Source organism: Cricetulus griseus, chromosome 2 (assembly GCF_003668045.3).
Source record: "Cricetulus griseus strain 17A/GY chromosome 2, alternate assembly CriGri-PICRH-1.0, whole genome shotgun sequence".
Taxonomy (NCBI): Eukaryota; Metazoa; Chordata; class Mammalia; order Rodentia; family Cricetidae; genus Cricetulus; species Cricetulus griseus.
Genome location: NC_048595.1, coordinates 27,154,137 through 27,168,451, shown reverse-complemented (window position 1 = coordinate 27,168,451; position 14,315 = coordinate 27,154,137).

Sequence of the window (14,315 nt, the reverse complement as noted above, 5' to 3'; positions counted from 1 at the left end):
ATGTGACAATGTCACTGATAATAAAGCTGGCACTGGGAATCATTGAGGAGGGACGGGAGGGATGAGACTCGGTGGTAGAGCAGTTACTTAGCCTGCTCAAGGCTTAGGGCTCAATACTCAGTATCATGCACTACACACACACACACACACACACACACACACACACACACACAAGCAGTCACATGCTTGTAAGCACAACATGCTCATGCGAGTGGACAAGCAACTATTGAGGATCCAGAGAAAATATGCAAATTTCCAAAGGATATATGAAAAAAGTACTCAGGGAAACACTGAGATAATCTCTCACAACTGCTAGAGAAATAACAAATGTTGACAAGAACGTGGAGAAAGGGGAACACTTGTACATTAGGGGAATGTAAATTGGTACAATCGAAATGGAAAATAGTACAGAAGTTCCTCACAAATAATTTAAAAAATACCTACCATAAGATCTGGCATCTCTGCCTTTGAGTGTACATCTAAAGGAACTGAGAGCAAATTCTCAGAGGCATAAGCACCTGTGCGTCAAAGCAGCCAATGTGTAGAATCAAACTGAGAGACCGTCAAGAGGATGAATGGGTAAGTGAAAGATGGATGCACACATGATGGAATACTATGCAGCCTTTGTGTGTGTGTGTGTGTGTGTGTGAGAGAGAGAGAGAGAGAGAGAGAGAGAGAGAGAGAGAGAGAGAGAGAGAGAGAGAGAGAGTGCACATGTGTATGTGTGCGGGTGTGTTTGCACACCTGTGTGTGAATTCGGAAACCAGAGTTCAACCTTGGATGTCACCATTCCTCAGGAGCTGTCCACATTGCTTTTTCGGTCTCTCGCCAGAACCTGGGGCTTACCCATTAGATGAGGCTGTCTGGCCAGCAAGTCCCAGGAATCCACTTGTGTCTACCTCACCAACACTGGGATTGCAAGTGCACAGCAGCATGTCTGACTTTTTATGGTGCTGGTGACTGTACTCATGTTTGCATGCCAGACCCTTTACCGACTGAGCTATCTCCCAGGCCACTACTTAGTCTTTAAATAGAGCAGGGTTTTGGAACTTCTTTTCCGCTTACAAGCTCTTTCCACCTGGGAATTTTTTACAAGACACTAGGTGTATAGGGATATAAAACGGGTATATAAGTCAAACATTTACTGACAATAAATCATAAAGAAGTTTATTTGAAAACTTACTATGTATAGAATTTTACTATTGTGTTAAAGACAAGGCAAATGTGCATACTAATGAGTTATAAACATACTGCTAAGTTGTGTGTGTCAGTTTATTCTTATTAAGGAATTGAATCTGGCACTGAAGGACATGGAACATCTTGAATATCTTCCAGAGTTAATTGGTATTATTGATCTATAATTGCCAATGCTTTTGCATAAATACTTAGCCCAATGTAGGGCCATTTCAGAAACCATTAGAAAGTCTGTCCCAGTCTCAAGCCAAAATTCAATTAATGATTTGATATTTTTTATGAAATTCAAGTCAGTAACTCAAACAGCAGTTTTAAAAATCAAACATTCTAACACAATGCAATCCAAAGCTATACCAACTTGATAACTTACATACTGAGGAACAGGGAGAAGAGGTAGAAAATATTAAATTCCATAATGAAACCATTCTCTCTCTCTACAAGAGCCAACATCTCTGTGTATACAGAAAGAACACTGCAGCCCATAAATGAATATTCTCCACACTGAGCCAAGGTGTCTCAGGCAATGTTCATTGGTGTTGTGTGATGAGACCGCCTGCACAGTCACATACACACAAGCCCATGTTGTGTGTTCAGAACCACGGCTGCAGTGAGGTCACATGACACAACACTGGTGAACACTGCCTACACACCATTCTACTCATTCCACATTAGATTTAGAGTCAGTGTTCGTCTCCATGAGTTCAGAAATATTTTACTGTTGTCAAACATTTTGCAGCCTTACCTTTAGTCCACAGTACGCTACAGAGAGATGACCATTACTTGAAGATGCTGGGAAATAGAAGAGAGTCCAAGAGTCCTGTCATTAGCAACAACATGGAACCTTGAAGGCATTGCGCCAAATGAAATGAGCCAGGCATGGAAAGATTTATGTGGTTTCATGTATACCTAGAACTTAAAAGAGTTGAACTTGCAGAAGCAGAGAGTAGAAGGATCATTGGCAGGACTGGGGGGGGGGGGTTTCATGCAGGGAAAGGAAAGGTGTTCATTAAAGGATGCAATGCTTCTGTTAGGCATGACAAGTACTTCCTGTGGTGCAGCCTGGTGACTGCTGTTAATAACAATAATACATGTACTGTGGAACTGTTAGGAGGGGAGTTCATGAGGATCCTGAGATGAGATTCTCGGGCCCCCACCTGGAAGTTATATAAGCATCGAACCGTGGGGTGGAGGGAAGACACTCTTGGAAGACACACCTCCCTCTTCCCTGCCTTCGAGCTGTATAGAGAACTGGGAATACAGGCTGCTTGAGTTGCCGTCTGTGCTGGGGTGGGACTGTTCAGTGATGTATCTGCCTGTGTCCCCCATGCTCCAGAAGTAACCCCAGTTAACTCATGCTTAACCAACCTGACCTTGGATGAACTGACTGGTTTCTTTGGTCATTTGAAAATCATCATCATGAGGTTAGATCGTAAATGATCTTACCACAAAAAATGTGTGTAAGTTGTATCAGTTGCTACGTTAGTCACTTTGGTGCTGTGACCAAATGCCTCAGCCAGTAGCAAGAAGCAACTTAAGGGAGGAAGGGCTTGTTCAGGTCATGACAGAGAAGGCATGGCTGTAAAAAGAGTTCTTAATTGGTCTAGATAATAAAAAGCCAGAGTCAGATATAGCGGGAAATGCTGAGAGATCGGAGAAAAGGAGCAAGCCACAGCCACACCTTACCTCCTAAGCGTCTGACAAAATTCCTGACAGAAACATTCCGCTCCGTCTACATTGTACCTGCAGAAGGAAATATGGATTTGGGTTTCAGAGGGTTCTGGTCACGCATGCTTGGCCCTACACATTTAAACAGAGCATCATGGTGGCAGGAGCATTAGTGGGGAAACAGCACTGCTTACGTGCCAGCAGATGGGGAGCACGGTGAAAGGCGGGAAGAAGCAAGTGAACTCACAAAGACCAAGGCCCCACCTCCTACAGTTTCCAGCATTCCCTAAAACAAAACCGCCAACTTGTGGCCAAACATTCAAAGTGTGACCCTGTGAAAGACATTCAATATTTAAACCATAATAATAATAATGAGGTGATAGATACATTAATTGACTTAACATTTCATAACTCGTGCATAAATCAAGATAGATTATACATCCCAAATGTATAATGCTTATCAATTGTACTGTGATAAAGTTGGGGAAGAAAACAAAATCATTGAGGAGAAGATGAACTACTTACTAATATTATTAGGACACTCAATTACCCATTGAGAAAACATAAAATTAGACCCATACATCATATTTTACACCCAAGCACATCAAACTTTGAAATATTTTTAATGAAATAATTGGTCTAAAAGTAACCACTTATAAATTTTAAACAATAGTTTTAGTGTGTGAAAAGTCCTCTGACTATGCCCTCAGAGGAGGGGAGATACTAATTTGGCTACATAAAACTAGAAAACTTTTTTAAGGCAGAAGTGACCATTAGCAAAGTTAAAAGACAAATATTGCAGCTAGAGACATGACTCGGATGTTAAGAGCACTGGCTGCTCTTGCAGAGGACATGGGTTCAATTCCCAGTACCCACATGTTGGCTCACAACCGTCTGTAACCGCAGTTCCAGGGGACCTAGTGCCCTCTTCAGGCGTCCATTGATACTCCGAGCAAGTGGTACATACCTACAAGAAAAACATTCATACACATAAAATTAAAAACAAATAAGTCTAAAGAATTCTATTCTAAAGAATAGGTAAAAGGCAAATGACAAACTGGGAGACATATCCGGTACATGAAAAGCTCTTACAAACGGATAAGAAATTGCCAGACATAGTGAAGAGGATTCACAGCACAGGAGACAGGTGGGAAGCATTTGGAAGCACAGTTACTTCCCCCGCAAGAAAAACTAGAAGTAAACCTGTGCTCCACCTCTTACTCGCCAGACTGGCAGCTCACACTTTGCTGCTGGTACCATCTCCACCTGGGACAGGCAATTTGGTTGGATCTTTTAAACCCACTAATGCCTATGCCATTTGCCACCATCAAACACACTTCTAGATAACACACACACACACACACACACACACACTTGTGGACTGGTAAACATGCAAATTGAAAAAATGGTCAAAACAAATGAAACACCCATCAAAAAGTGATGTGTTAAAGAGGGGTGCAGTATACCGAGAGGCCATTCAAAAGAGTGAGAAGTGACCTGGCCACGTTACCCTAAGCATACGCTGTTCACATTGTTTCCTAAGGGAAAACAAAAGTGTTCACACACACACACAAAAAAAAACTTGTACATGTTTACAGAAGCATCATTCATAATAGTAAAAACACGGAAACCAGTTATCCGCTGCTGAATGGATGACCCAAGTGTGGCATACCCATGCAATGGGACATTGTTCGACAATGGAAAGCATTGAAGCAAAGCGCTTACACACGCTACAGTGTGGATGAACTTTAAGGACACTGAAGAAAGCAGACATGAGAGGTCACCTGCATATGCTTCGTGACAGGAAACAGGTCAATGGTTGTGTGGGTTGTGGATCAAGGAGAGAGAGCAGTTGCCAATGATTGCAGAGTTCTTTGTAGTGTGACAGAAATGTTAGCCAATGGCAAGGAACTTTGTAAATATCAAAAAAAAATTATGAAAGGATTGATTTGATCACATATGAATTATATATCCAAGAGCAAAAAAGGGAGAAGGTACCTTGAAGCAATTACTTATATCATTTATTATTAAATAAAATTCGTAAGTCATACATTGGGGTAAAAACCTGATAGATCCAAAGAGCAATGGAGGGACAATCACCTGACCCTGCATCTCTCCACTTCCAGATTGAGAAGCCCTTGAAACTTCTTCAAGCCCCTCCTTGGCTCTTCCTGTACCTCTCTATCCGAATTCTCAGTCCTCCAACTTATCTATGGCTGACTCTGCCCTCTGACTCAAGGTTTAAGCTTATTGGAAGTCCTGGAGTGTCAGTGCAAACAAATATCCCTAAAATGGCAGCTCTCAAACTTCCTAATGCTGTGACCTCATGTTGCGGTGACCTGAAACATATAATTATTTTTGTTGCTACTTCATAACAGTAATTTTGCTACTGTAATGTAAATTCCTGGTATTTCAGTTGGTCTAAAGTGACCCCTGTGAAAGGCTCATTCCACCCCCAAGGGGTCACAACCCACAGATTGAGAACCTCGGGTCTAAGACATAGTGTCCTGTGAGGAACTCTCTGGATGTAGCACCCTGAGTGTCTCTGCCTTCCCAAACTGTCCCAAAGAGTACACAGAAACTGGTGATGCCACATCAGTGAGGGATCTAGGAGTCTGTGTTGGGGGTGGGGGTGGAGGGAGACTTTGTATTATAGATATCCTTGAACCATGAGAATTTATTACCTATTCAAATATTAATTTGAATTTTAATTGTAAAAATCAAAGTGACCCTTGTGTCAGATATGGGAACTCGCTGTAATGAAAGTGTGGCTACCAACAGTGGCCCTAGGAGGAAAAAGACCTGGGGTCCCGGTACCTGGGTCTGAGTGCTGGGAAAGGTCCGAGACCATCAGGAGCTCTGGCAAGGCACAGCTGGAGCCAATCTAGGAGGTGACCTAGGGACAGTGGGAGGGACAAGGGAGAAAAAGAACTCAAGTGATTCGTTCTAGAAAAGGGGGCTTTGGTGTGTGGTCCTGAGAACCAGAGCTAGCCCTGAGGAAGCCAAAGATGGGGAACAGGGCTGGCTGAGTGAGAGACTGACTTGGTGACCCTCCTGTGTACCTACTGAGTCACTCTCACCAACAGAGCCGGAACAGAAATGTGCTAGCTACATCTGCTTCGTGGGGACCACAATACCTGACAGAAATAGCCAGGCCCCTTCTGGCTGTTTCAGAGTATTTAGTCCACCATGCTGGGTAGGGCTTGGTACAGCAGTTCAGTTCATGGCAGCCCAAGCATGTAGCAGACGTGGTTCGCATCACAACAGAACAGGAGTGGGGTCACTTTCAACGTCCTCCCCTAGTGAGCTGCTTCATCAGGGAGGCCACACCTCCAAAAGATCTGCAGGCCCCCAGAAAGCACCACCAGCTCCAGGGGAAGATTTCAACACACAAGCCTGTGGAGGGCATTTTAGGTTCAAACCACAGCAGTCTCTGCCTTCCAGGAGCTCCAGGGCCTGGCCAGAAGAACCAGCTGGGAGGACTCGGCTCAGCTCCATAGCCTCTTGTGGTAGAATATTATTTTAAGGTGTGTTATTTTTGTTTATGCTGCGGAACATCTGTTTAAGGATGTAAAGATGTGTTACTTTTGCTTATGCTGCATTTGTCTAGCGATGTGAAGCTGTGGGGTTTTTTGGTTTTTTGTTTTTTGTTTTTTGTTTTGTTTTGTTTTGGTTTTTTTTGCCTAAAACATCTGATGGTCTAATAAGGAGCTGAATGGCCAATAGCAAGGCAGGAGCAAGGATAGGCGGGGCTGGCAGGCAGAGAGGATAAATAGAAGAAGAAATGAGGATGCAAGGGGAGAAGTAATGGAAGAAAAAGGAGAGGGGACATCAGGGGCCACCCACCCAGCCAGCCATGGAGTAAGAGAGAAAGTAAGATAGACAGGAGTAAGAAAAGGTAAAAGCCTAGAGGCAAAAAGTAAAAGGGATAATTTAAGAAAAGCTGGCAAGAAACAAGCCAAGCTAAGACCAGGCATTTATAACTAAGAATAAGCCTCCATGTGATTTATTTGGGAGCAGGATGGAGGCCCCTCAAAAGGCCAAAAGAGTAAAGAGTAAAACATCTCACTACAAAAGCCTCTGTCTTTCAGAAAACAGCCCTAAGCTTGCACCAAGTTCATTACTGTCTTCTTATCCAAAACAACCTCAGGGCCAAGCCCATAATCCAAGGACGAGGTGTTACAAAATTACAGGACACCTTGGGGCCTTGGTCAGGTCATTAACTAGGCTTGAATGCAAGCCACCTTTCCTAGTGCAAAGCAGAGAATACTAGTAAATCCACCCAGACAGAACCATGGAAAGGGCCGGGCCTATGTCCTCCCAAAGTTATCTCCACCTAGTTCTCTTCAGAGTGACAGCCAGCCCCACCATGGAGACCTGTCCCCATGCTGAGCAACAAGCATCATATGAAATAGCCCCTTGTCTGTTCCATGGCCCCAATGCAGAGCTCACAACATCTCAAGAAGATGGGCAGAGAGGGTATAAAGACTATGAGACTAGACAGATTTGAATGTGGATTTCTCTTCTAGACACCACAAACTTGAACAAGTCGCTTCTCCTCTTTGAGCCTCCATGTCCTTCCTGAAAATCAGGGATGCTAAGAGATGTTATTGCATAAGAACTCCATAAATTGAGTGACTGATGAGCACCATTTATCACTTCTCCCATACTACAGATGTGAAGCTTGAGTCCCAGAGAAGAGAGGAGAGGAGAGGAGAGAAGAGGGGAGGGGAGGGGAGGGGAGGGGAGCAGAGGGGAGGGGAGAGAAGAGAAGAGTTGGATCTATCACATCCACTCCCTCTCCCCCAGCGATGGGGCTAACCCTTGGCCCCAAGACTGCACCAACTTGCACAGGTAAGAAATTAACATTTTTTGGAAACCCAAGCAACAGACCTGCCTTCCTGCTTCTTCCTGGGCTTTGGGGAGCACTACGTAGGCAGCTTTTCCTGTTTCTATTGTTGTATACATTTTGCTGTTTTCATTTGATCCTGCGCTGGTTAGCACTACAGGGCAGTGGCTGGATGAAGAGGCCCATCAGGGTGTACAGAAGGGCTCCCTCAGAGGTGCAGGCTCCAGGGACTCCTAGTGACACCTGTAGATGAGCCTTTGCCCCAGCCTGGAGTTGGGAAGCCATGGAGACGGATCATCAAGATGCATCCTGCTTCCTTCCCTACAAAGTGATTCCCCTGGAAGTCACAGGGCCAGGAGGTCCTGTGTGAGTAGAAACCTGACGGTGCAGATCCCAAGGGCTGGTTCAGGGTCTTCCTGGTGTCCTGCTAGCCTCCATAGCCCACACAGCTTCAGCCTGCACTTTGGGTGGCTTCTGCAGCTCCTAGAAGAGGGAAGGGGCAGCACTCACAGTTTGTTCTTGGGCTGCTTTCAAGTAACCTTTCTCTTCTCCTCTACCAGCTCTAGTCACCCATGCCCTCTAGGTCCACACCACTAAGACCAAACAAAAGAAAGAGGCCTGCAGATACTGGCACACTGGGCAGTTGACTGTGGCCTCCACCTCAGTGGGATAATCTGGTCTTTCTGGGAGCTCAAAGTTGATTGGCAATGAGAAACTGGGATAGCCAACAGCATGACAATCCTGGAGGTGGTTATGGAAGAGGAAGTTGGAGAGTAGGGCTGGTGGAGGTGGGGCACCCTTGAGTCTGCCTTGCCTAAACACTACTAAAGCAAGGGATACTTAGAGCAACTTAACTGACAGTGGTAATAAGTCTGTGATGATCCCAGCAGGAAGCAGGTGTCACATTCAAATTCAACCACAATTAGTAGGGACATCAACAGAGTGGGACCCCAGATGTCAACAGAGTACAGCATAGGACCTGAGGCCTGGGGGAATAGGTAGCTGACATTAACCAAGCCAGAAAGGCAAGAGAAGGAACACGCCTAGGGCCTTCACAGAGGATGATAACCAACTTCCAACCACTCAGCCACAAAGACAAGAAGTGGAATCCATAGCTCCATCCCCCTCCTTGCTCATGGCTTGCAGTAGGTCAAAAGACCACTCAGGCTCCTAATACATAAGACAGGGAAGAAGGCAGAGGGGACATGGAGACAGGTATGTGGAGGCTGGCCAACTGGTTGGCACCACCAGCAAGCACTCTGACTTTAAAAACCAAAAAAAAAAGGCCTGCCCAGAGACACTGGGGCTGTGTCCCAAACATTACATCTCAGGAGCCAGACTGTCCCCTAAAAGCCTAGCCAAGGTGACCCTTGGTCCAACCAGCTGATCCCTCCGGCACTAGGACCCAGTCTCTTCCTCTAGGGACCCCTTTCAAAGTCGAAAGGCAGAAAGCTGAACAGTGCTCTCTGATCCCACGTCAATCCCATATCTGGGCCCAGGACTCATTTTCAAACCAACCAAGCGTCAGAAGTCACACATCAGGCTTATCTCTTCTGCCACTCATCTCCAGAAGCCATTCTCCCTGGTCCCTGTCATTCCCAGACAAATAGAATCCCTCCCCCTGCCCCAAATCCTAATGAATGTCTGAACTCAGGGTGCAGTGCCCAGCCTCACTCATAAGGGCCCCAGCCTTTGCATGCTGCAATCCCCCAGCCACACTCCCCTGAGATAGCAGATTCACCCAGGTCTCACTTCTCTGACCCCAAGGTGATTCTGAAAACACCCCTCCCCAACCCCGCCTCTGTCCCCAGTACTAAAAGGGTCACTGTTTCTGTTCACTAACTGTAGGAAGGACTGGGGTCTAAATTCTTGCATTTCTGATTTAGTGCTGTTCATTCTATAAGTGGCAATCCCTCCCTCCCTCCTTCTCACCTGACTTGCCCTTGACAGTGGCAGGAAGTGTTCTGCCATGGCTGCAAGCAAGTGGCACGTTTTGGAAACAGAGCTGGTTGGAATCCTTGCTCTGTCAATATTAGCCACGCAGCATCCACTCCCTCATTCATTCATGCATTTATTCATCCATTCTCATTCATTCAACAAATGTCTTCCTTGTTGGAGACACTGTGAGAATGGGATGGCAAAGCCAAACAAATCAAAAAGGAAACACAGCCATAAGGCAGGGAAGTGGGGGGGGGCGGGATGGGGGATTGGGGGAGAGAGAATAAAAGAAAAGGTAGTCAAAGTAAACAATATTCTCTCCCCCTCCCTCTCCCCTCCCTCTCCCCTCCCTCTCCCCCTCCCTCTCTCTCCCTCTCTCCCTCCCTCTCTCTCCCTCTCCCCCCTCCTTTTCTCCTCCTCTCCCCCTCTCCCTGTCTCCAGAGCTCTCCTGATCCATCATCTAGGAAGGCCAGCAATGAGCCCCAGGACCTGTCTCCACATCTGGTGCTAGGGTTCCAAGTACATGGCCACTCCTGGCTTTTACAGGAGTTCTGGGGATTTGAAATTAGGTCCTCACGCTTGTGTCCAATGCACTTTCCCCACTGAGCCATCGCCTCAGTATCCAACATAGAATTTTCCAAGGAGGTGACTTTGAAATAAGACCTTGAGCAATTATCCAGCCACTCAGAACCCATTTGCTCAGGGGGGAGAGAAGAGTTAATTTTCCTCAAGTCTGTCTCTTCAAGTTGATAAAGACTTAAATAAATTAATATATGTTAAGTGCTGGCCCACAGCCTGGCATATAATAAGTTTTCAGTTAATTGCAGCTCTGTGTCTAGCTAAAACGAGAGGAGCATGAAGAGAGGTCCTGCAAACCTAGGAATGGCTCCTAACCCCAAAGGGTTCACTTCTTGGAGCAAGTAGGCTGTCCTCCATAGTCACCCCAGACCTCTGAAGTGAGAATGCTCCAGCCTGGGCTGAGGGCACCCAAATAGCCTGGACACTGGGGACTGAGAGCCTGAGTTCTACCACGGCAGGAACTATACCTCCATATACTCTTTCCTGGTGCTCCCTGAGCTGCTGCCTCAGTTTCCCCCCATGAGCCTCCATCTTCCTGCTATGTCAAGAGTGAGCTAGATGGATCCCAAATATCAATGGCCTGTTTTAGGGGACCTTGCCCACACAGTCCCTACCACACTGCCAAGCCTCCTTTTGCCCGCACACAGTCCCTCCATCCCAGCCTGGTCCCAGCTCTACACAGTCCCCCATCCCAACCAGTCCCATCTGGGCTCTTTCTCCTCCTAGGAACTAGAATAGATTCTCTCCCTCACTTTCTTGGGAGCATAGCTGACTGCAGGGACAGAGGACAACCTGGGATGGGCAAGATAGAGCACTATGTCCCAGGGGCCAACACAGAATGTCCCTTTTTCCCCTGCTTGGGTCTCAATGTTGCCCAGTCCTGAGTGATGGCAGAAAATTGGTCTCTAACTCAGTCTGGCCAAATGTTTAAACGCTCATGGGGGAGAGGAGCCATATGAAGGAAGGGAAGGAGGAAAGGAGTGAGGGGGGGCGCTAGATACTGAGCAGAGGGAAGGGAAGCTGCTCTTCAGAGACCAGGCTCTGGCATTCCAGTCCTGGGGATCTCCCCCTCTGCACCATTAGGAACTGCAGTGGGGGACAGTGATGTCAGACAGCCAGCTTCCATGCATGTCCTTCTTCATTATTATGGCCCATTCCTTCAGTGTCTATCAGTCAAAGCTTTGATGGCCTCCCCACCTCCTCCTCAGGCTTCACAGACTCCTTCAGTTTATGTGAACCCCACCCTGATCACTCACAGTGTGCCAAACCAAATGCCAAGCATCTTATAGGCAGTATTTATCCTTCCTCCCCTCAGGAGGAACTGTTTCCTCTTCCCACAGATGAGGAAATGAGGCTCAGAGAGGGCATGTGTCTCACTCAAGGACACACAGCTGGCAAGCAAATGGCAAGACCCAGGTCTGACTCAAGCTTATCTGACCACGGGGTCTGGGTGCTCCACTGTGGGCCTCTCCCACCACGATGTCCTACCAGCACCCTGAGTCTCTCACACACACTCCTGTCATAGATTGCATGACCTTCCACGCTCCCATATACCTGACTGTCTCCTTCCTTAGACTGTGAAATTTCCAAAGATGGGGCATGACCTTACATCACCCTTACTCCAATGCCTCCGAATCACACAGTAAACAGCACCCTCCTTCTGCGGACAGAAAGAGGCTCAGCCAGCACATGTGGCCAGCACAGAGCAGATCCTAAAAGTTCGCAGAGCCTCCACTCTCCTACTTCTGATGCCTTTGCAAAAAAAATTTGGCCAGCTAGTGCCCCTCCACCCCACCCCCTCACCCTGCCTGCTTGGCTCAGAGCCTGCTAAACGCTCCCCAATCCCCCATCCCGCCCCAAGACTCCCCTTACAGCCTTTCCCAAGTCTCCTGAGCCTTTGCATTTTAAACAGATCCGATTGTATCAGACTTCCTGCCCCCACCCCCCACCCCAGTCTTTCCAGCGGCTGAGCCCTACCCTAGTTTGATGAACTGATCTCAGTTAGATAAATCGCATCAGCTGTCGGCTTTACTGAGGCTGGAGAATGACATTTTCCAGGTCTGCTCACGTTTAATGTGAAGGAGCCCTTCCTGCCACAAACCACCCAGGCCAGATGAGACAAATCAAGACTTTTATACAAATGTCCCACTCCAATAATCTGGGCCATGCAGGCTGGTTCCTAGCTCCCCGTGGTTTCAGGGAGGCTGGGAGCCAGCAGACAGCAGACCAAGGAGGGCACGGGGGATGCAGCTTCCCCTCCTGCCTTGATGGTAATTGGCAGTATTTCCATGCATTTCCATGCGGAATTATGCCATAAATTTACTTGGCTCCAAATGGGGCTGCTCCCAGCAGGGAAGGCACCCAGGGAGGATGGAGATGTTGGGAGAGGACAGGAAGGTGGTCCAGACATCCCCAGGCCCAGCCCACCAGTCAGCTCTCTTGCTAGCTTCTCCTAGGAGGATTAGAGAGGTAAGACCAGAGGACATAGAATAAAGAAGCCTGGGGCCTGGAGAGAGGGATGAGAGGCTAAGAGCACTTGCTGCTCTTGCAAAGGACCTGAGTTCAGTTCTCAGCATCCGTGTCAGACAGTTTACAGCCACTGGTAATTCCAGCTCCAGGGTACCTAATGCCTAGAGATTCCAGGCGTCAGGCATGGTGGTGCATGCCTGTAACTCTAGGGCTGGGGAGGTAGAGACAGGTAGATTCCTGAGGCTTGCTGGACAGCCAGTCTCACTTATCTGGCAGATTCCAGACCATTGTACAACAACAAGGTTGTCCTCTGCCCTGCATACTCCAGGTACACACATGTACTCATACCTGTACATTCACAAATGCACACTCACACATACAAACTTATCAAGTACCCATATTTGATTTGTAATGAGTTTGGTTTTTTTAATGAATAATTTTTGCAAAACTAATTAAGAGGGATTGAAGCCCAGAGAAGAGCTAATGAGCTATGCAGATCCCCCTGGCATCCACCCTGCTGGTAAGGCTGAGAAAAGAGAGTCCCCCGCCCTTGCTATAGTCACAGAGAGACTCAGCTGGGTCTGTGCCTCCTGCTGGAAGAAGGCCCTCAGCTGAGACGAGGGAGCAGCTCCAAGCATGCACAAGAAGGTGGAGCCTTGGTAGTGAATCTGACATCAAGTATCAGCACTTAGTGAGGGGTACCCCCAAACTTGCTTCTAGGGTCTGGTCCTGAGTCTGAAAATGGATATTTCTGTGAAGTCCCCAGGTGATGCTGGGGCCATGGAGCCCAGAGGCTTCTCTCTGAAGGCTTCTACCTCAGCCACTTCTAGCTGCAGCCTGGGCTCTAAGACCTGTGCTCAAAGGCTTGAGTGAACCAAGAGCTGACAGGGATACACCAAAGCCCCTCCAGACCCAATCCTTGACAGCCATGAGCCTAGGGCATCAAAACTGATTAAAGCCTTCCCACGACCCCCGTGAGTCCCCAAGATGGTCACCTTCACGCCCAGTCCCCACAGCAGCCAAGGGTCCTATATAGTTATTATTTCATCTAAATGTACTAAGTCCTACTGGTCTGGGATCCCCGTGGTACCAATGATAAAGCTAAGGGTCAGAGGAGTGATATTTTTTGTGACATGCCTAAGGTCACCTCCTAGAGGACTTGGTTGGTCTGAGTCCATGAACTTGACTGAGCCTGCAGAATTGCCATGGTGTCAGCTGGCCTCTGACTTCTGGACATAAATACCCACAAGCAAGAATTTTCACTCACCACCCTGCCAGGAGGGACATGGGATATGATGAACTTCCCTGAAGGAAGGCCCTGCAGTCTGTCTCAAGGGGTCATGGTGTTTGTCCTTGGCACTGACTTGGCAACAGCTGACGGGGCAGGTTCCAGAGACTTCCTTCCTCAGTCTCACCTTTTAGTATCTGGGACTCAGGTCTTCTACTTCCAGGTTAATCGCTACAAGCTGGTCAAATCAATGGATGCAGATTGCCAAGAGAGGGCCGGGACAAGTTTCTGAGCTTACACGAACTTGACTGAGCCTGTAGAATTCCTAACCACATCTCAGCCTTGGCTGGCCTCTGACTTCTGAACACAAATGCCCACAAGCAAGAACTTTTT